The following is a 23,752-nucleotide window of genomic DNA, read 5'->3' on the forward strand; positions in this document are numbered from 1 at the left end:
TTTGTGTGTGTCGTCACTTGAGTGCATCTGATGCTGAAACTGTTGGGAAAAAAAAATGGGTGAACATTCAATGGATTTCCACTGAGAGCTGCTATGTATGTATGTATGTGTGCGTGGGAGAGTATGGCTGGGAAGTGGAGTCAGAGAGCAGGAGGAAAGGCTGATTGGCATTTTAAAAGTATGTAGAAAGAGAGATGAGAGAGCGGTGGATATAATTTCATTGGTTGAATTAAATTTCAACGAGCAGAGTGCCTGATCCACACATTTTAGAGGTCAAGTTAACTAAATCTAAACAGCAAAGGGAGAGAGAGTTTTTCGTCCAAACATAAATAAAAATGTCATGTCAGGAACATGTTTCAATTCCCTCATGATCTTTCTCCCCCCTCTTGTGCTGGACCATTGAAGCACACAGAGGTTGTAATTGCAATGTACCAGTTGGGAATTTCCAACTCGTGACTTTGAATAAAATGTATAGCCAGAACACAGCAGCACTAATGTCTGGCTGTATTAATTTAATGGACAATTAATTCTAGTTGATTAAAACTTTGATGTCATTTTTACAGGTCTGGACATGAAACTCTGTGTAATGACAGCACTGGGCTTACCAAAGCAAATTCTGAGATCTCTGAAAACAGCATCACTATATTTATATAAAACATTCAAGAAAAGTGAGTAACTATGCTTTTATATATATTTAAAAGTATTTGGAGGAGTGAAGAAAGATTTCTTAAACTGGTAACTATGCCTCTCTCATTGGGAGAATAATAGATAAAAGACAGGAATGTCAGACAAACGCAGTCTGCGTATCTGGATCTGTGAGATCATAAAAACTCAGGAGAAGTGGAGAATCACAAGATACTCCACTTCTAAAGTGAACGTCTTGTTTGTTATTATGGGGAAAAAAATCACTGACACCACCTGACCGATCAATAACGTAATGTTGACATGGTTCAGCAAGCGCAAATCTGCACAGAAACTTTTATTTTGAAATTTACTGGAAACTTTTACACTGCTCCCGTGTCTGATTTCCTGTCTAGTCCTATCTGAACTGCTGAGCTTGATGCATTCTGGAAGCGTGCTCCGTCAAAAATAGACTTGGTGCGCATGTTTAGCGGAGAGCCATGATGAGGCGCTTCTGGGACGCTTCTGACGTGCCCAATGTGAACCAAACCATTGTTTAAAATGGCCGCGAATAGCTCCGGAGGCTGAAATCAAATTAATTCCTTGAAGTCTTGCAATCTGATTTGTGAATTGGTGTGTGCTATGATATGAAGGTCAGTGATTGATGTACCTCTTGTGGGTTTTATTCAGGTATTCTAGTTATGCATGGGTATAGGAATATATGACTTGCCTGGGCTAATCCGATGATGAATCCGTGCAATTCTGTGCCAAAAAACCTTTCTAATCTTAAGTTTTGGAAATCAAAAGTTTTATACAGCTCAACCTGCATCATATGCACAAGATTTCCTGCACAATAAGGAAATAACTGTAAATATTGTTTAGATTGTTCTATGTTCCTGCTTAAAAACTGAATGAGCATCAACTTTTCCATGTCCTGAAAGCTGATTATTAACCAATTAAAATATTCAATTTGATTACTTATTTATTTATTGACTTATCCAAGATTACATATCTATGAGTGGCAACAGTATATAAACCCATCGAGGGGCGATAAGAAAGAGAATTGTTCAGGATATCTATCCATCCATCCATTTTCTGCCGCTTATCTGGAGTCGGGTCGCGGGGGCAGCTGCCTAAGCAGGGAAACCCAGACTTCCCTCTCCCCGGCCACATTCACCAGCTCATCCGGACGGATCCCAAGGCGTTCCCAGGCCAGCCGAGAGATGTAGTCCGTCCAGCATGTCCTAGGTCTTCCCCGGGGCCTCTTTCCGGTGGGACGTGTCCGGAACACCTCACCAGGGAGGCGTCCTAACCGAGAGCACTCCACCCTTTTTCCGGCTGAGGACCATGGTCTCAGACTTGGAGGTGCTGATTCTCATCCCAGCCGCTTCACACTCGGCTGCGAATCACTCCAGTGAGAGCTGAAGATCACGGCCCGATGAAGCCAACAGAACCACATCATCCGCAAAGAGCAGAGACCCAATCCTGAGGCCACCAAACCGGATCCCCTCAACACCTCGGCTGGACCTAGAAATTGTCCATAAAAGTTATGAACAGAATTGATGACAAAGGGCAGCCTTGGCGGAGTCTAACCCGTACTGGAAACGATTCTGATATACTGCTGGCAATGCAGAACCAAGCTCTGACACCGGTCGTACAGGGACCGGACAGCTCGTACAAGCGAGTCTGGCACTCCATACTCCCGGAGTACCCCCCACAGGAGTTCCCGGGGGACATGGTCGAATGCCTTCTCCAAGTCCACAAAGCACATGTAGATTGGTTGGGCAAACTCCCATGCCACCTCAAAGACCCTAAAGAGGGTATAGAGCTGGTCCACTGTTCCACAACTGGAACGAAAACCACACTGCTCCTCCTCAATCCGAGGTTCGACTATCCGACGGACCCTCCTCTTAAGCACCCCTGAATAGACCTTACCGGGGAGGCTGAGGAGTATGATCCCCCTGTAGTTGGAGCACACCCTCCAGACCCCCTTTTTTGAAGAGGGGGATCACCACCTCAGTCTGCCAGTCCAGGGGAACTGTCCCCAATGCGATGCTGCAGAGGCGTGTCAGCCAAGACAGCCTTACAGCATCCAGAGCCTTAAGGAACTCTGGGCGGACCTCATCCACCCCCGGGGCCTTGCCACCGAGGAGCTTTTTAACCACCTCAGCAACCTCAGCCCCAGAGATAGGAGAGCCAGCACCAGCTACCCCAGACTCTGCTTCCTCATCGGAAGACGTGTTGGTGGGATTGAGAAGGTCTTCGAAGTATTCCCTCCACCGCCTCACAACGTCCCGAGTCCAGGTCAGCAGCCCCCCCCATCCCCACTGTACACAGTGTTGACGGACAACTGCTTTGCCCTCCTGAGCCATCGGATGGTGGACCAGAATCTCCTCGAAGCCATCCGGAAGTCATTCTCCATGGCCTCTCCAAACTCCTCCCATGCTCCTAGTTTTTGCCTTAGCGACTGCTGAAGCTGCGCTCCGCTTAGCCCGCCGATACCGATAGCTTTTGCAGCTGAGGATCAGACCACCAGGATCCCCGCCTCTGGCAGCCGCCCAGCTCACACTGTACCCGACCCCTATGGCCCCTCCTGTAGGTGGTGAGCCCACGGGAGAAGAGGCCCATGTCACCCTTTTGGGCTGAGCCCGACCGGTCCCCATGGGCAAAGGCCCGGCCACCAGGCGCTCGCCTCCGTGCCCCCCCCAGCCTGGCTCCAGATGGGTGCCCCCATGACCCACGTCCGGGCAAGGGAAACCTTGGTCCTTCTCATCATCATAGGGGGGATTTGAGCCGCACTTCATCTGGTCCCTCCCCTAGACACCTGTTTGCCACGGGTGACCTTACCAGGGGCATGAGCCCCGGACAACATAGCCGCTAGGATCATCAGGATGCACAAACTCCTCCACCACGATAAGGTGGCGGCTCAGGGAGGGAGGAGATATCTGTGTTTTGAAATGTTGTGAGTAAAAGTGAAAAGTTGTTTATACCATCAATTGCAACTCATGGTTAGACAGTCTACTGAAGTACCAAACCTTAGCGTTTAGACACAAACAGTCCTTTGGCTGAATTACAAAATAAACATTGTGTCACCAGAAATACATTCTTTGTACATGTCACCACCATGGATGCTATTTCACAAGGGTTACATGAAACAAGTAACTTGGAAACTCGTAACGCTGTAAATTTGCTTGGCTTGAGTTAGAAATGGACCTTCGTTAGGGCTGAAATGCATTCTTTAAACAGCCCAGGCATCACTTTCATGGATGTCATTGAAACCTTTCACATTTGCTTACACAACCACTTCCACATATGTTATTGAACATATAATACTCCTGATAAACTTCCATGAACACACAACACATTCTAGGTTATAGGAGAGCTTTGAAAAATAAATACTAAAGTTAAGTCAAATTTTATACCTGTACTTAAGTACTTCCAACATCTGGAGTTCTCCAATAGGAAAACACTAAACAACAACTATGTGCATGGCAGGACCTGTTTGTAAGAATAGACTACTGTCCAAAAGAACATTGCAACCCATCTAAAGTTTTATGAGCATGTGGAAAACCCAGAAGACTATTAGTAAATGTTTTTGTAGATAGATATAACTAACAAAGAACATTTGGATTTAATAAGTGTTATTTGTAGAGATTGTTGCTTTCCAGCATAACAACTTGATCACTTTATGAAACACAGTGGTTTTAATGTGTCTTTGTAGCATCAGGGCCTGAAACTGGTGCACTTACTCATGTAAGTAGGAATTATGAATTATACCAAAAGATGTAAGAAAGATTGAAATGTGAGTCTGAAAAGATTGTGGCACATCCACCAAAACAATAATACAAAGCGCAAACCTAATGTAAAGAGAGAGAAAACCCTCCACTATCCCAGAGTTGAAGCTGTTCTCTACACAAAAGCATAATTCTAGCAAAAGGGGGTCATGTTAGATTAAAAAAAAACTCAACTCAAATGAATTGATCTTATTCTTCACTTGCTTACCAAGTATAAATTTTCACACTGCGCTGCTGAACTTTGGCAGATTTTTTTTAGTGAGGTGCATCCTTACAACAGCTAATTCGGCATCCATCTTGCATTGTGTCTGCAAGCTCTCTCCAAGTAAAAGTTAGTCAGATGATGAGTCTTATCTCTTGCTCTGTCCATTTGTTCTTTTCAGTTACGAGCTTGTTTAGATTATTTTGTCTTTGATTCCGCTGCTAAACTAAGGTGCCCATTCAAAACGGTGTGTTGATGCATCCTTTACATTGGTATGGTTGTTAGACAATACATCCACCAGAGGGAAATGCAGAGTTTAGAGTTCACCTCCGAGTTTCAGAGTAGTTTCAGAGAAGAGTCCACATAGTGGCAGTGGGAAAGATCATGATAATGTACATTCTCAGAAAGAGATACAAATGGAGTCATCACAGCAGACAGTTGTGGTTTTTGCAGCCATTAAATACTTTGCAGCTTCTTCTTCTGTGTTCCTTTCAGTAGTCGCACATCAGCTATACTGCACAACACTGCCCTCAAAAATTCTGGTGGCACTGCTCTGTTTGTTATGGACACATCTGCAAGAGCCACGAAATCATGCAAAATAATGCATGTAAAAGACAAAAAGCTCCATATCCATCCTTAGTGTAGCGCATGAATTGGCATTAATGACTCAGAAGGACAAAGTTTCAAAGTCAGAAAGTTATGTAGTGCTATTTTAGGTCACAATTGTTTGTTTTTTCTTCATGTACTTCCAGTGTAAATATGTACATACATATGAGCAATTATAGCAATTCTGCAATCTTTCAACAAACCTCTGTGTGCATGTTGGCCTGTTTATTTGTCCAAATAATGACACAATTGACACACACAAAAGAAGGTGTACTTAATTTGATTTATCTTTGGGTTTAAAGTTGTATAATTTCAATTTTTTTGTCAAATTTAAAAGAAAATCCAAGTTGTAACAACTTAGATTTAATTATTGTTTAACTAACATTTCCATCAGTGTCAGACAGAACAAAGACAGTGAGATGAAGAGTCAGAAAACCTCCTTGTTCATTCTCTCAGAGCTCCTTTTATCATCATTCCGCTAATCGTGGGACAGGAAATGGATGTGGTCCAGTGAAAAGCTAATTATCACTGACAACAAATGTCACATCAAATAGGTATTATGTGTGCTGCATTAGACCTGTCACACTTAGAGGATCTCAACCGCATGTTTTCACTGCTCTGGATGCTAGATAACTTTTGACAGAAAACATACAAATAAAACATTACCAAGGCTTACAGGGAGAGCTCACAGAGATACCCACAGAGTAAATTATTCATACATAGACTTACAGAAGGAATGAAAGCTTCTGTCTTCTCTCTAATCCCCAGCAAAGCTTTTGGTAATAGTGCAGCGCTCAAGAGTTGCCTCTCACAAGGCTCTATTCATCAAACTTTCCAATGTATGAAATCAGTGTCTGACAGGCTTTTGAAATCCTGCAGCTCCTGCATTATTATAGCGTTTAGCCTCAAACAGCCTCTCAATCTAATGACTTCTCTGCGATGGTGATTGCTTTGATTTTAATTGGGATGTTCTAGGGGTGCTGCTGCTTCTAATCCAGCTGTCTCCCACCAGTTAGAAAGGGTTGCTCACGGTGAGCTTTTGTTCCCACTCTGAAACCCATCACAGGCTGGTACGGTTGTCCTGTTGAGTTTAGTCGTGCGGGACAAGAGGAAGGAAGGGGCGCCACATGTCACAGCAGGATGTTTTTGTATTTTGCAGTAAAGTCATAGGTAATTGAAAGATGAAATATAGAAACCATTGATGTGGTGAAAGTGTCAAACAAACAACATTCTTGCTCTCCAGGGACAAGGGTTGTGGTACAGTAAAGCACCATTTAGCTTGTCCATCCTTGAAAGACTAAGCCATGACCCCACTGGGGAAAAATAACACACATGGAAGGGTTTACCTGGTGCCTATCGGTCTCTACAGACAATTGAAGGATCAGAATGGAGATTTGTGTGTGTGTGTGTGTGTGTATTCCTATCATGTCGCAAGACAACCGGACTTCCATTGTTTTTGAAATTATGTTATAATGATTTCTTCATGCTTGACTCTTCATGTCAGGAATTTAATTTATGCAGAAGATGGACATTGGATGAAATTCCCATATTGATTAAAAATTTTGATCATGATTCTGTAATAGAAAATTTAGAGAATACATACTTTTTTCATGAAAAAAACAAATAAATCATGCAATTGAGAAGTTCTTGAGCTGGACTGAATCTGGATCTCACATTTCAAGACAAAATTGAATAACATCTTCTCAATGAATTAGGCACACAAAGGAATAATGTAGAAAACTCTTTTCTATACACATATTGACAAAGATGTATGTAAATATGGCTGTTTATTGGAATTTCTTAATCCAGCTGGCTTATTGTTTGGGGAAAGTCCCACCTCATCATTCTGTCTGTGAAGGCATAAAGAGACATTAATACTTTCTGGATTTCAGGCAAAATTTCAAGCTTTGTAGTGTGTTACAAACAGCAGATTTACCTTTATGACATGAGACACTGGATTCAATTACAATAAGAGTTATTATTTTTGCCCATCAAACATTTTTTTAATATAATATGTCAGTAATATTTGACATTAACTTATGTAACTAAATGATGTGTTCTGAATGTGCTTTTTTTATTGAAAGTATATGTTATTGTAATTATCTTTAAAATGTAGGAAACAGAAGATATTTTACATTATTTATATATATGTATATACATATTGCATTATGTACAAAAATCTGTCTTTAAAAATTATAAGATGAGACCTATGGCCAAGGCTGTGTGCAGGGTTTTAGAATTTCCAAGGTCCACCATCCATTATCCCCCGATTTACACAAACCACTCACTCTCTCAAGTCCTCTTTCTGTTTTCACACCTGTTATGTCTTCTTCCTTTTCATTTTTCTTTGTCCTCTTTTTTCTTTTCCTCCTTTTGCACTTACTGTCTCCTCAACTGCCTCTCTTGCCACTGTATCAAAAATATTTATGCTCAAGTTATTTCCTTTAGTTTTATGTGAGTCTAAGTTCATTTGTCATTCAACAATGCACAAATATAAACAGAACATGTTTTATTCAGTAATATACTTGTATACTATGCAACACTCTAATAATGCTTTATATTCCTTGATGTTAAATTTAGCCTAAATTTACCACTGTACTAACAAAACACATCTGTACTGAATGTAATAAGGATAGTTGGTTTTTATTCATTTTGAACAACACAGAGACAACTTTTTATCTATCCTAGGATAAGTAAATAGTCTGGCTGCATTTTCCCTTTCATTTCCTTAACCTCCTTCCTTTACCCTTCTGTCCCAAAGCTAAGCTTGGTCCTGCCATTTCTTTATCATCTGAAGTAATTAAACAAAAGTTCAATGTAAATTTATAAACACTACCAACCTCTGTGGGGAAAGTCTTTTATAAAAAAAAGTGAGAAAACTTCTGTTGAAAACTTGGCAGTCGGACTGAATGGATGGAAACAATAACTAGCTAACTATTGTAGCCTTAATGTCACAGCATCTGCAGACACTGCTCTCAAACAAGAATATTAAAAATGATTATTTAAGCTAAAGTTAACAGACAGTGTTATGATGGATGAACACTATTATACAAACTGTTTATACAACAAGAATGAAACTAGAGTACAGTATTTACAGCTAGTTACCTGTATTACATTTTACGGTGTCAGCTGAGTTTTTCCTCCATGCATGCTTAGTTTGGCTGGTATGCCAACTCTTCCCACCATAACCCAATGGAACTAATTAGTTTACTAAGATAACCATGTAGCTCAAAGCATTTATTTTACGAATGGTATTACATCCAAAAAATAAATAAAAAATAAATATCAAGGCTTGGACCTCATTGTCCTCAATGATAGGTATGTCCACAAGTCACATACATAGTACATGCCTGAACTTTGACCTCTTAGCTTAGGTTTTTTGTTTTATATAAAAACAAAATAAAGATTCCCTATATATTGTAGCCATGGTGACAAAAAAGGCAAAGGTTCAAATGTCAATTATTTTTATAATTATTAAAACATTCTTAAATAAACTCATTTGAAACATCTAAACAGTACAGAAGTCTGGTACTTACAATCCAAACGAAACAGAACCTGTTATTTAACAAACATACATGTAACAAGAGAAGCTTGTTACTATTAAATGATGCTGAGCTATACATCAAATTCACACAGACAAAATGTATTCTTAATTTTAACAAATAAATAAATGATAAAATATTTATATAAAGACTGCAGATCATTTTAACCTTCCATTCTGCTTAAAATAATACAAAGACAACACATCACATTTACCCTTTATATTGATTGTTATGAAACCGAGGGAGAGGTGTTTCAAAAATTTGTCAAAAAGAATACATGAAGAAGGCTATGAACAAGAGAACATCATGTGTTTCTCAGCAAGAACACTAAAAATGGATTCCAGGCTGCTGCATGTGGCCCTGAAATTAGCTCTAGCTGGAGGTAACCCCTGCCACCGTGAGTCATTCTTCGCTCAGTATGATTAACCAGAGCAAAGAGTACTGATGGATGGAGGAAATGATGGATACCCACACACATACATGTGAATGATGGTGCTGTCCGTCAGTAGTTGTCAGACATTTTTGGTTTCATACCCCACGAAAAAAAGCAAATACACAGCAGTGCAGAATTCTCAGTTGAGGCTTAAACTTTTGCTAAGTTTGACACAAAAAGATGATTTTTATTTCCACTTTTCACATGTCTTTGCCTAACTAATTATTGAGAGAACTCCCAGAGGCTGCAGGTATTCATTATACCAAAGGAGCAGGACATTTATCACAAAGATTTTAAAAGTTGATTAGAAATTTATGTTGGAATTGTATTTTTTAAGATGCTATCAGTCACTGTGTCAAAATCCCCATGATCATCTCTGCATTTTTCTACATCTCACCATTAAAATCAGCATCTTCTTCAGCTTTCTTTGAGACATGGGGGTAAACAATTTAATTGGCTGAGGTGTGAATAGCTAAGAATTTTGTGATAAGATGAATGACAAAGATAGTATATATGCTAGCATGCTTTCTTTAAGCAAACCGGAGTTATCCACAGCATCAGTTTGCTAAAAAGTACACACACAGACATAAAAACACACTCCTCCTTTTCATGGTATGTTCCCACATGCACTTTTGTGTTGAATCACATCTGATTTCAGCCTCTCGCCCTTTTTCCTGTGTCATATCACCTTTATGTGCAGGGCTTTGTGAATATTTCTCTTTTGAACCTCTCAGTAACTTTTGACAGTGGCTGTTTTTCTATCTGAACTGCTTCCAAAAGAGGAAAACGTAAAGCACTACATCTATTATTGAACAACATCACAGCTTGGGAAGCCTCAATGAGACATTTACATTTCATGGTTTCTGTCAGTCCCTTTGGTTAGCACTCAGACCCAAAGCTTGTGGATAGCAGACTCAAGCTGACAAGCACTCGCCCATAAAATACACTTCTTTTGCATTTTACTTCTTTGTAGAATAAAAATGAGAAATTTAGATTTTAACAGGCAACTGCTTGAATCTCCCCCAAAGCTTTGCCTGGGGTTAGACATCATTTATACCTCTAGTACAGGCAGGTCATGAAAAATGCTATCTGATGCAGATTCTCTTTTACAATATTTCTGCTATATGTGGCATGAAACTGAAAGCAAGTCCTTAGCGTGCATGTATTTCATGTACCCATCACAAGCCTACGATAGGAGATGGTTTAATGATAAGTGACAGGGACACACATGGCTCAGAGGAAGGTGTGCTGTAATTTCAGTCATTTTAATAAGTTCTTTAGTTGCTTGTAGACTGACACACAGTAGCTAATGTGTGGTCTTATGGGTCAGCAGTGATCTAAGCAGTCAGCAAGCTATTATGATGCTTTGTATTAAAAACAAGTCACCTATTGTTGCTGAAAAAATATTCTCTTTAAATGTAGCATTGCATTTTCATCCCATTGTAACTGGTACGTCTTTTCCGTACGAAGATTAATTGAAAACTGAATCATCATAATTCTTTCAAGGTTATTAAAACACTTGCTCAATTAGGTATTTGGTAATACACAGCTGTACTGCATTTCAGAGAACTCTGCTGGCAAAAGCCACGCTATTTTCCATGCTACCTAATGATAAGCCTTCTCTCCCTCCGTTATTTGTAATTTTCTTCTCAGCATTTAGCTGGAGAGATGTCAAAGAGGAGAACAGAGGAAGGGGATCCAGTGAGTGTGGGGGGATGGCGGTGGGCTGCTGCCCTATTCCTGAATAAACGTAGAGGGTGAAGAGGCTTAGTGAATTTCAAAGTCACCCAGGCGGCTTAATAGCTTTCCTAAATGACTCAGCACATTATTTCCAGTTGTACAGTAGTCCATTACACGGTGCGTTACCATACCCATACAGGGTTTGGTCTCACTTTCTTTCTGTCCTTCTGGCTCAGGCCTGGCATGCGTTCAACAAACCACTTGAGCCTGAATGCAAAATTAAGTCCCTTGGCTATAACTTTAAGGACAGTTCAGTCTTTTTAGTGTTTACCCGGGAGCCTCAGTCCTGTCACTGACACCGGTAACCCTTTGCACCACAAGCTCTGATGGCAAAGGTGATAACTAAAAGTGTATTGCACTGGCCACAGGCATAAATGTGGATGGAAGGAGACGGAAAGAGGGAGATAAATAGAGGAGGGAGGGAGCAAGAAAGCGCAATTAGTGGTGCTCTACAGCATAGTCCCTAGGAGACAAGGCCCATCAATCATGTAACTAATCCTTTGTTTCGCAATAAAGATAACCACGCTGCAGGGAGTTAACATTTTCTTAATAAGTCATCCAACTATAATATACCTGAAATGCCAGTTTGGGCCAGAATTGTCTTTATCCTTTATGTATGACATTGAGTTGATAAGAGGACACAAAGACAGTTTCAGTCATTTCTATGATAATAAAGCAAGCACAGGTAGCCTAGAGGTTACAGGAGGAGAAAATAAGATCTAATCGGTTTTATGCTATTCCCTCAAAAAGTTCTTAGACCTCAATGACAAAGCAGTTTGTCTATTATTGCCTTCTAAAGCAACACATCTAAAGGATTTTAGAGTTGTCTCAAGTTTTCATCAACCTTTTAAATCATTTCTGTGTCAGAAATTATGTTTGTAGTCTCCTTTGTAATCGCCCATCTCTATGGTTATGTGTGGCTAATATTATGAAGACAGGTTAAAGCTTGCTGTTAAGCAAAGCAATATTTTGAGCAGAATGGCCGACAAGCTCAGTAAAAATGGCCAAATACAGTAGATGTTTTTGGGGCTGTCCTGTGAACTACCTGTCTGTCCCTGCACAGGCAGAAGAAGATAAATATGAATTAATAACATTTCCTCATCACAGTACACATTATTCTCAAGTTTTCTTTTAACAAGCCATTAAGTAGGAAGGATGACAGGGTGGATTGCACCATTAACCACAACCATTTCAAAGCACTTGAAACCATGGGACACAAGTTAAATGTTCATTTCTGGGTTATTTTTGGTCAGTAAGAAAATAATTGTGTCTATTTTTCACTGAGTTTACTCAACACCTTATCACTTATATGGAGTTACACATAAAAGTGTTTTGTTTTGAGCATGATCAGAACTAAAAAACACATTTTGCACAACACTGACATCACCTAAGTGAAATTAATTTAGACACTTTACACACAGGTGCTCTCATAGCCACTTCACATTACATGTTCTTTGAGTGTAATCATAGGTTTTTGCCTGCATGAACACATAACTGGTAATCTATCTATCTATCTATCTATCTATCTAGATAGATGTACTATACAAATAAATCTGCCTTGCCTAGCAAAATTACTAGTATAATCTTTACATAAATCCATTTTTTTTATTTTTTACCCATTTTCTTTAAATAAATGCAGATAAGTGAATATATGAAACAACAAACAAATAAAGAAAGCATTGTTGTTCTGTCAGAAAATAATGTCTAGAAAACATAAGCATTTTTATAAGGTTTTATGCCAATTAACTGAAGACTGTTCTTCCTATAAAACCAGTATCATAGGTTCAGTGTGGAAGCATTATCACAAGACAAATTCAAATGAAAAAAAACAAAACAAAAAAAAAAAAAAAAAAACACAAGTGACTGCTAACATCTCTGCTGGTATCTCAGTTGAAGCTGATGGTTAAAACTCCTGATGGAGTGGTTAACTTTGGTATGTGAAAACCTTCCTTAGTATTTTTGTTGCTTAAAGTTAGCCAGTAAAAATGAGCACATTGTGCAAGTAAAATTATATGTATGACACTGATAAAAACATTTATCAGCCTCCTTAGATGGACTTTTAAAAGTGAAAGGACTAGTGGGTCTCACACATGAATCTGAGAGACTGAAGCTGTTGTTCCTATAAACATGCTTTTCAAAAGACTAAATGAAATTTGATAAATTTTAGTAAAATAAATTAAGTTTAGGCAAAGGTTATTAAAATGTGCTTAAGAATGATTTTCAGGCAGTTGTCTCCTGTGTCAAAAATGTTCAGTTTCTTCAGTAAAAGCATTAATTAAAAGCTTGTTATGGAGGTTTTCATCATGCCAACAGTGAATAATTGCAAACTAGCACTGTGTGAACAGTGTATTGAGAAATTAAGCATGTTTGCTCAGCAAACTTCTGCATAACTATTCAAAATGCATTACAAACTTCCCCTGGATGAAGGTAAATCACTATTAACACCACTCAAATATCTAATCAAATAAGTTAGGTTAGAATGAAGATCTAATCACAAGCTGTACCTTTAAGGCATATGCTCTAGCATTATACCATAAGAAAAGTTAGCTTAAATATTCATTATGACAGCCCATAGGCACTGCTCCAAGAATGAACCATCCTGAGCAGCATAAAGGGATTGCCAAAGGGCAAATAAAAAATCTTTTGGTTCCTAGACTTTCAGCTAATCTTGCATATTTGCTATTGAAATAACAGCATTTTCTTGAAAGGTCCACGTGGGTCCAAGTCAGCTTCAAATTGAAAGAATTCACTAGTGACCTTGAAGGCTTCTCTGTGTCCAATTCACTCTTTTCTCCTATCGTGCCAGCTGGATCCATCCATCATGTTCTCTTGTTCACCTTTGTCTCAGAGACAACATTTTGCAGCATGTTTTTCTGCTTCTCATTTCTTTTTCCTGTCTCTCTATCATCTCCCTTCTCTATCATGTTAGCGGTCTCTTGGAGAAATCAACCATGGATGTGTTGCTGTGACGCTTCAAGGTCAAGAGTGCTTAGCTGGATATTAAAGAGACAGATGGGTGTAGAGACCGAGTGGGATGGCAACGCAATGCAATTATAACCCATGCCCACTGTCCACCACACACACACACACACACACACATGTACACTTATACACAGCAAGAGTGAGACTAACACAGAGCAAAAGTGGGTGAGAAATAGATAGACAACAGATCACTGCTATCTCAGAAACTCTGGAGACAATCTAATATCAGCATGAGTCCACAGCAGTTAGAGCATGCATGCACTCATGTACAAACAAACGTGTGTGTGCTTGTACACACACACACATGGCACATAGATTGTCTGATAGGAATTGTAATGGCTCATTAAAGCACCAAAGTGATCCTGTGGATGGCACCAAGAGGAGGAAAACAGAGTGAATGATTGATACAGTGATACAGAGTGCGCTCCCTCTACCAGCCCATTAAGGGTGATTTAGAGGGACTGTGGAGTGCAACCGGAATCGGAAAGAGGCTCCTTTCTCTACATTTTTTATTCCAACCTACTCTGTGACTGATTGAGAGTGCACAAAAATGTTTTTTACCATCATGACATCTCACAGTTGTTCATTATGGAATTTATGAGGGAGTGATTGCCCAGGTAGATGCTATGACATAATAACAAGTGCAAATTGGGGATGTGTGACTCCCAGTATGCCTGTCTAATTGTATTTCAGGATGTTGCGTGAGTTATGATAGGTACCAGGTCATGATATGGCTGTACTGTTAATGACAAACTGAGCTGCAGAGAAATAGTAAAGTGGCGTGGAAGACATAGTTGTCTAAGGGAGCAGTACATGATCAAGGCCTGGCATAATTTTCCCAGATTGGATGTTACTCACTATCACTAATAATCACACAGTGAGTTGCACTTAGCGGTTTCATTAGTTTCATGAGAGATGTTTGAAACTTACAATGGAGCAGGCATTTATCATTGATATAAGCCTCTGATCTATGTTTTCTGCACTGTATCCTACTTTAATATAGAGCGTTAATATACCTCATAACCCAGAGTAGCCATGATGTACTGTAATGTATAATGTTAGTTGCTGGTCAGGACTAAAAAAAAAAAAAAGGTATACGATACATTGTGAAAAAAGGTTCATTTACTCGTGGAAGCTAAAAATGAGATTACAAATTACAATGATGTACATAGTCCATATGGTGACCAATAAATGTTCTTTTTTGTGTACTTTGCTGAAAAACTTACCTCATGTACCTGAAAAAAGGCACCTTATCAAAACTCTAGAAGGCACTCAGCTGTTGCTTGAGCCATGACCAAGACAGCCATCTCATGGAGCCAGTGTACATTCTCTAATCTGTTAACAACTGAAATGAAATGAAAATCATGAGATTTCACACACTCTCACTCTCTCTCTCTCTCTCTCTCACACACACACACACACACACACACAAAATTCTCCCAGTGTGAAGATGGCCCAACACTAACCCCAATCTGTCAAATTGGATGTGGGTGGAGTTGGATTTAGGCAGAGTTGGATGGTCTAACTGCTGGTCACAGCCAGACATACTTGCCTACAGTTATCCTCAGAGAATATGGGACTTCTAGCTGTTGTAAGAGCAACTACATGGCAAGTGTCAAAATGCCATCCAAATAAAATGTTTGAGATTTCAACAAATCTGAAATTAAGTTGTTGTTTCATGATCATGTGAAGTCATATGCAGCAAAGAAACACAGAAGGAACTAGTCATTTTTCATACCATAAAACTCAGAAGTTGTCATGTAATCAACATCTTACAGGATGTCGCTAAAATTAAAATTAAGTTTGATAAAATATTACATTGACAGGGAAGGAATGATGAGTCATGTTAAGTCTAACACCTAACACAAGAAATAATAGGATTTTTTTTTTTTTTCTTTAACAAAATGTAAAATATATAATCACCAGGGGTATCACCAGGGGTCAGAGGACATGTATCAGATTAGAATCAACAGGGTTTTGAACAAAGTTTTAACAATAAAGTGATGCAATAGGTCTTAGAAATAGTATTTATCAAATATAATGTAAGTGGTGTTAAGTGGTTAGGGCAAATATCGTGACCTAAAGGCCATTTAAATGATCTGTAAAACTGTTAAAAAGCTGTTAGAATTAAGATTTCATGCCCACCTGCTAGGAATAAGGAAAGGAAATCTTAGCTCCCATGGCTTTCTTCATTCTGAGCATAACTCTTAACTAAGTAGCTATTTCTACAACAGAAATATAACCACCATTGGTTTTAGAAGCAGCTGGTGCTTTCAGCTTCTATGATGATCTATGTTGAAGGATAGCTTCAGTGGAATGGAGGTGATTTTCCAACAGATGTTACCCATGTTTTGGTCAGTGATGTCTGATCATAAATGGCTATAAAGGAGGAAGAGAACTGTTCTCATTGCTTTAAAGAGCTCAAAGTTATACTATTGATTGTAGTATTAGTATTTTTGTCTGCAACAACTGCAACCAACTGGTTTTACCACCTTGTTACATGTTTGATTTATAATCAATTAAATAAAAAAAATGCTCCCATTAGGGATCACAAGAGGAGGCTCACTCTTAGTCATTATTTAGTCATGACTATAGAGATGTCAACGGTATGGAGTCCCTCATGAGTCTACATGATTGTGAACAAGAGAAGCAGCAGCAGTGGTGTGAAATGGAGTCCAGCTCATGCTGAGGCAATTGAGTCAGGAAATGGGGGTCAGTTTGGGGTCATGGCATCCAAACTCAGCAATCTGAGGATTTTGTATTTCTCACAATCGCTTACCCACCCACTAACTCCTGCTGTTTCACACACACACACACACACGAATGCACACCAACCACACCTCCTAGTCCTTTATTCCCCCCGGGGGTGAGAGTGTGATATCAACCAATCTGTTTCAACCACCCCCGTAACCCCAACAGTCCCTGCCACACCACCCCCGATCCTTCCTGTTCCTACCAAGTGTGGACCACAGTGGAGCCAAAATCATACCAAAACCGACTGCAGGGAGTGCTTACGCAACACTCACAAAGGGAGTCAGGGGGTAAGGTGTTAAGTGAGGTGAGAAAAGAGAAGCATCAGACCTGTCTGTTTGGACTCCAGATGAATTGATATAGATGTTTCAACATATAGCGCTACCATTAACTTGTCACGTACCAGGAGATTGGACTCATAAAATAATCAGAATCCCAGGGATAGGTATAAAGAGCTTTATTGTACAAAGAGGATAAACAAGATATGCGATCTGGTCTCTCCCTCGGTCAGTGGTCTGCGGACACACGAGAACAAAAGTTAGGAGGCAGGATGAATGAGGTGATGTTACAGAACGGATGGAGATCACGTACCAGCTGTAGTAGTCTGTGTCTGACTCTGAGAGCTCCAGAACCGGTCTGAAGGATGACCACTGGCAGAAGGGAGAGAATGGCTGAACAGAGATTAATAAGTGAGGAAGCCACAAACAGAGAGCTAAGGAGTCGTGTATCGAGGACTGCGGGTAGTGTTTTTGTAATTCTCCTTAAAGGCTAACAGGATAAGTCCGTTATCCAATATCAGAGTCCAAATACAAAATCCTATTCAATATCCAAGTTCCAATATCCAACAAACAGTCCGACAAACAGTCCAAAGGTCAGGGTACCGGCAAAATCCAAATAACAGACCAAACAGAGTTACCAGACAGGGAGCGGGCGGAGGCAGAAATCCAGGTGCTGGAATAAAGGGTCGACGACTGGCAGGCAGGCAGAGAAAGCTGATCATTAATAAGGGAGCGGGCAGAGGCGAATATCCAGGTTCAGAATACAGGGTCGATGGCAGGTAGGCAGGCAGGCAGGCAGACGGGTAAACAGGTAAACAGGCAGACAACAGAGGCTGGATACGTGCAGGGATAAACCGAGACGATCTGGCCCTGGAGGGATGTTGCAGGGCTGTATAAATAGTGCTTGGGACAGGTGAAGCGCATCAGCCCTAATCAAGCTGAAAACTGGAGATGCGTTTGGGAACGGCTGGGAAAAACTGAGCGCCGTACCACGGAGCATGACATTAACTCACATTTAGAACATTTAAAACATTGATACGCAAGTTATCTATTTGTTTGCATAAGGGCAATGAAAATGACTATGGCCACAGATGTGCTGGATAACATGTAAGTAACAGCGGCAGCCCCATCTCTCTGCTCCTCTCATTCAAAGTGAAATATGTGGAAACTCATCTGACCAATGAGGCGGATTTTGAGGCAAAAGCTGTGACTACTTAGCCAGCAGCAGCTAGCAGCAAGGTTGAACGGCATGCTATTCCTGGTGTTGCTTTGAATTTCTAGGAATGTTGCTTCCACTGTCACTAACTTGTGATCATAAGCTTTATTCTCTTTTTAAGATGCTTTAGGGTTAAACAGTATGCTGTTTGTATGCAACTCGGTGTGCTGAAACACTAACAAAGATACAATCCATAAGCTTTATTTTGTTGGCATCCTGACTATCATAACTACTGTATTTTGGGCTATAAGATTGGTAGTGTTTATGTGTTAATATGATTATCTTTCCTTTACAGCACAAATTCAGATAAATGGGAGATGAGCAACTGTGTATATTATACCTTGGAGACAACAGAAGAGCTGACACTTGCAGACGCATACACATCCAATGGTGGCAAACAGAGGGCAAAGCTGAGAAGTAGTTATTGAAAAGCACAGTAATTACAACAATTTTAGAACCTCCCGATGTGTCCCTATGTTAAGGTGACCAAATGTCCTCTTTTACCCAGACATGCACTCTTTTTAAGAGCTAAAATAAATGTGTCCGGCCGGAATATCAAAATTGTCTGGGATTTTGCTACATCTCAGTTTAAATAAGTTTATGTCAAATTTGTGTTTCATTCCCCACACTTGCTAATTATTGACGTCTACTCTCTCAAACAACAAGCAATAGGAGGGGGAGGAGGGAGCTGAAGCTGATAGACCAGAGTTACCTGGTAATGATGTAATGATGAACTACTTGATGAACTACCTCTCGGAATCACGCTACAACTGGAATACACCATAACTTTGTGTTTTTGTAAAACGGAGACAGTATGCATGACTCTCCCTCCTCATATAGTCTTGGTTGGGCTTTGCACCCATGGAGGATGCGAAGGCATCCAAACTTCCTGTTGAGTGGTTTTAACTCTCTCACTATCTGCAGTTTTGACACGATTAATGAGACAAGGTGCAGATGTGGTTCATGTTTTGGATTGATGGCTTGGAGAAGAAGCTGTTCAGGAGTTTTAGATCTGAGTGTCTAGTAAAATGCAGGAACGAAAATGGAAATTCATTGATGAACTACAGAAAAAAAATCCCATTTTCATCTTGGTGGTAATGCATGGGAAGCTCAGTGCATGACATACAAAGCAGAGAGCTGGAAGTTCATATCAGTCCTGCATACCACCACCACTAAATGACCTATTTTTATATGCTGCTACAGTTTAAAGACATATAAATAAATAACAATATGGAAGGTTGTGAATATGCCAAAAGGCCATAATCACAGAGCTTTGTGGATTCCTTTTGCCTGTTTGCAACTAGTCCCTCACAATGTTCTATTGTCATTACATATTTTCTACTTCCCCCTTATTCACAATTCATTACTACTCTACTACTTACTCAGCTGCAAATAGTTAAGAATAGACAATTGTAAGAACTTGAACAAATGTAACTAGATTTCTTTGTTTTTAAAGATATTTTATCTCTTATCCAAAAGACTTCTTCAGTTCTAGACATTTCTTGGGCTTCAGAAACTAAGAAATAGAATAGATAGTTGCCTTTATTCAAGCTCTTACAGTTACCATGACCTATGAATCTACACCAACAGTTTAATGCACATGGCAATTTACATGGTTAAAAAATAAACTGTTAAAACAAAAAAAACAAAAACAAAAAAACATCAAGTGAATACTGCCCAACAGAAACAACAGCCTAGGGGTATGTCATCATTTAATAATTTACAACTATAGATTATGAAATTACTACATCTTGGACTTGTGGAACAATATGTATTCTGGTAAGATTTGACTGAGTGTAATGCAACCACTGCAACTTTGTGGACTACTTGGAATTGTTATGACAACATGACATGTGTCTCAGTGAGGACTCTAGCATATAGCTTAATGTATAGTCCAATGTTGTGCAAATAGTAAATATTATGTGCACACCATGAATTTCCCTGTCACTATTACAGGCATGTCTGAATGAAACTAAAACGCTGAAAATAAACAGAAAGTTTGAATGACTGAATTCTGTATTTTTAACAGATGAATGAACCCATTCTTGTGATGTATTTTCTGTCTGAAATCTCAACAAGTGTTTACATTGTTCTTTCCATGTCACAGAGCCCGATCATTATGGTATGTTCAGAAAACATTTCATATCTAACAGCACAAAGTAAGTTCCATGTATCAGCAAGCTAGTTTATCAGCTAAACAGTAGTTTCAACATCTCCTCTGTGGAACTATGGGAGATGCGATGAGAGGAGGAGCACATGGAGGAGGCAGCTATGAAGGCAATGAAGCAGAGCTCAATTTGGACATCAAACACTGAGGGGGAGATGTGAAGGCGGTGGCATGTGGGCCTGAGATGTCAGGAAGGAGCAGTGTCCTGACTCCATTTCCAGCTTCCCTTGGGAATCCCACGCATGTTGCAACAATGTGGCAACAGACTTCATCCCATTACCCCTGAGGCTCTTTACCCTCAATCTGCTCTCGTCTCGAAAACTGACAACTTGACTGTATTGAACTTGTTCAAAGGCTTTCTAGGTTCCTGGAAAGACTGAAAGAATAAGAAATTAATCATTTCTGCGCCTTTGAAACTTTGAGACTTGAACAAAAGACACAGGGATGTATGAGGAAATATTTTTGATTTGAAATTCTTAGTTATTTGTAATCTGCCAGGCAGCTGAATGTCACAATTTAAAGTGGTTGCTGAAACACATATTAGATAGCAGCAAAAATGTCTCATTACTTTCACAAGCATAAAGAAATGTTTTGACCTTTGAATAATGGAGACTACAGACCAACAGACTGTTCACACACTATTAACAGAGGCTAAACATGTGGTGGCGAGTTTAAATCACTTCAGATCATTTTTATTAAATGCGTGAGTTGGGTGTCCCAGCACTTCCCTGTCTTTTCCTGGTTTATTGCATGGAACAATTAGCGCAGTGATGAAAGGTGATAATTGTAAGTTGCACCTCTATAATTGTATTTGGAAAACAGTTGGTGAGTAACATGTAAGTGGAGTAGCCATTATCACCACCTGCATGATAAATGAAGGTGGTTCAGGGATGCCAAATCTATAAGCTTTTTAATGATTGGTAAGTCATGGTTTCCAGGTTGGAATGAATATGGAAAAGATCTTTATCCAGCATTAGACTCAAGGTCACCACTGATCTCCTTTCCCCCGGGTGTGCTTACCAGGAATTTTTTACAAGGTGCAAATGATATGTGCTACCCTGCTGTATTTGCATAGCCAGCAAAGCAGAATGTGACACAAGTCATATCATTTATCATGATTTTTCAAGGTGTAATTAACAGTAGACAAGGAGAAGGACACTAGCATTCATTGTTGAGTTTATACTAAATGCAGAATTTATTCTCATAAAAGGAATTGCGCTGGAAAGAAATATTAGCTCTTCAACTGTAAGTGTGAGGTTTCACCCAGACTGAAGGGATATTGGAATAAGAACATCATGATTTTTGTCAGGATAACATTTCTAGAAATACTTAAGGGATTGTGAAAGGTTTTAAAGAAGGTATATTATCCTTGTTTTTATTTTCTCATTTTCTCTACAGTTATATACCTTTTTGTGAATGGAGAGTGGCTACAAAGTTACATATCCTGAAGGCCAAGCACAAGGGAGTTATTTTTCTCCCACATAAAACACTGCTCCTGAAATGCCTCATTTTTCAGCCTTGTCGTATCGTCCTGGTTCTGATGATTTCACCATGAAGCATTTTTGCATAATGCTTACCCAGTGACTTCTTGGACACACCCTAAATATGAAGATTTTTTCCTCTGAAGCAGCCTAAATCCCTGAAATCCCTTTTTTTTTTTATTATGATTATAACCAAAAACCAGCTCCCAAAAACTAATGCTTTTCTAGCTCTAACTCTCTGTTGGTGCAGCATAAAGAACTGCTGACATCAGCGGTTGGATCAGAGATATGGAGATGAACCAGATCATGTTTAAAAATCCACTGCCAGTAAAGTAGATTCACAGCCTATATTACAAGAAAGAAAAACTGAGCTTGAACATTCACATCAATTGTGGACCAGGTATTGTTTAAAAAATTAGACAAATGCTGATCTGAAGATAAACATTTTAGAGGGAGGTTCACTTGTCTGTTGGAAAATAGCGTGGCTCTGCGGTGGCTACCTGTGCATGGAAATTTAAATCAGTTAAACTGGCTGAAGCATATGATCTGACCTGCTTAGGTTGAAATAGGTGAGCAAAGGAGGGTTCTTATAGGACTCTTCACACTTGTTGAAAAACCAGGGAATCTAGAGAATATCACAACCAAAAATGACTTGGACAGAAGTGGAGCTGTGTTATGCAGGGACTCCACAGAGACATAGGCAGGTTAACGATACTTTATTACAATTCTGAACACAAGGTAAATGTTTTACTCAAACAGAACCGAAGGAGTCGGTTGGAGGGACAGGAACCAGGAACGGAGAAGAGGTGAGTCCAGAAGTGCGTAGGTTTAAGGTCTGACTGAGGTGCTGGTGTATATGTGGACCAGGAGACAGGTGTGACTGGTTGGGCTTGATTATGGTGAGCAGATCAGGACCAGGTGTGGAGTATCTGAGATGAGCTGCCGGAGGCCTACCAGCCCTGGCCAGGTGAGGTTGTAACAAGCTGGACGTGGGGTTACGTGTCCATCTTTCTAGCTGTTGGACAGCCACTGCAGCAGTTACAATTGAAGAAGCCAAGCCTATGCTATCTCCCCAACCTGTTCTTCCACAGATGAAGATAGTAGGATGACTATTGAAAATATTTGGGAAACCATAGGTTATTATGTTAGGTTTTCATGTCATGTTATTATTGACGACTTAACTATCAACTTTCAGGACTAAATCTCCAAGCTGTGGTTGGTTCAGGTTAAACTGGTGTGAATGCAGACTAGTTTACCAAAAAGCGCAGAGGTTCTGAGACTTGAGAACAGAGCCAGTGTAGAACCAGATCTATGTCTTTGTGAAAGCACCTTTCAAAAGTCAACATGTCAGACAAACATGTTAAATGGTAAATGGTCCATATTTATATAGCGCTTTACTGTACCTGGAATAGTACCCAAAGTGCTTTACCTCATACATCACATTCACCCATTCACACACACATTCACACACTGATGGCGGAAGCTGCGATGCAAGGCGCTCAACCACGACCCATCAGGAGCAAGATGTACAAAAGAACTGCAGCCACTGCTGTGCTGCTATGTAAAGGCCTGGTTTATAGAGCTTTTAATGTAGTTTTTGATGGGTGTATTAACCTCCTGCATGGTTGGTTTGTTCTCCAGTGATATGTGTAACAAATCTGGGTCAATTCCACATATGAGAGAGGGATCGGTACCAACTATCTGTGGCTTAACTGGTGATTAGGGAAATGCACTTATTTGAGAAAATAGCTCTGACAAAATGTATTTTTCTATCAGTTTTGTGTGTGGTACACTGAGCTGGGTTTGCTGTGTGTGCTAGTGTCAGCCACGGACTATTTAATCTATACTCCCTAATATAGTAATGTGGTTTAAGGTTTATTGAGTGCAACCAAAAGAGGCAGACCTGGTGTAAAAGAGGATCTGACCACAACATGTAACA

This window comes from Melanotaenia boesemani, chromosome 18, assembly GCF_017639745.1.
Source record: "Melanotaenia boesemani isolate fMelBoe1 chromosome 18, fMelBoe1.pri, whole genome shotgun sequence".
NCBI lineage: Eukaryota > Metazoa > Chordata > Actinopteri > Atheriniformes > Melanotaeniidae > Melanotaenia > Melanotaenia boesemani.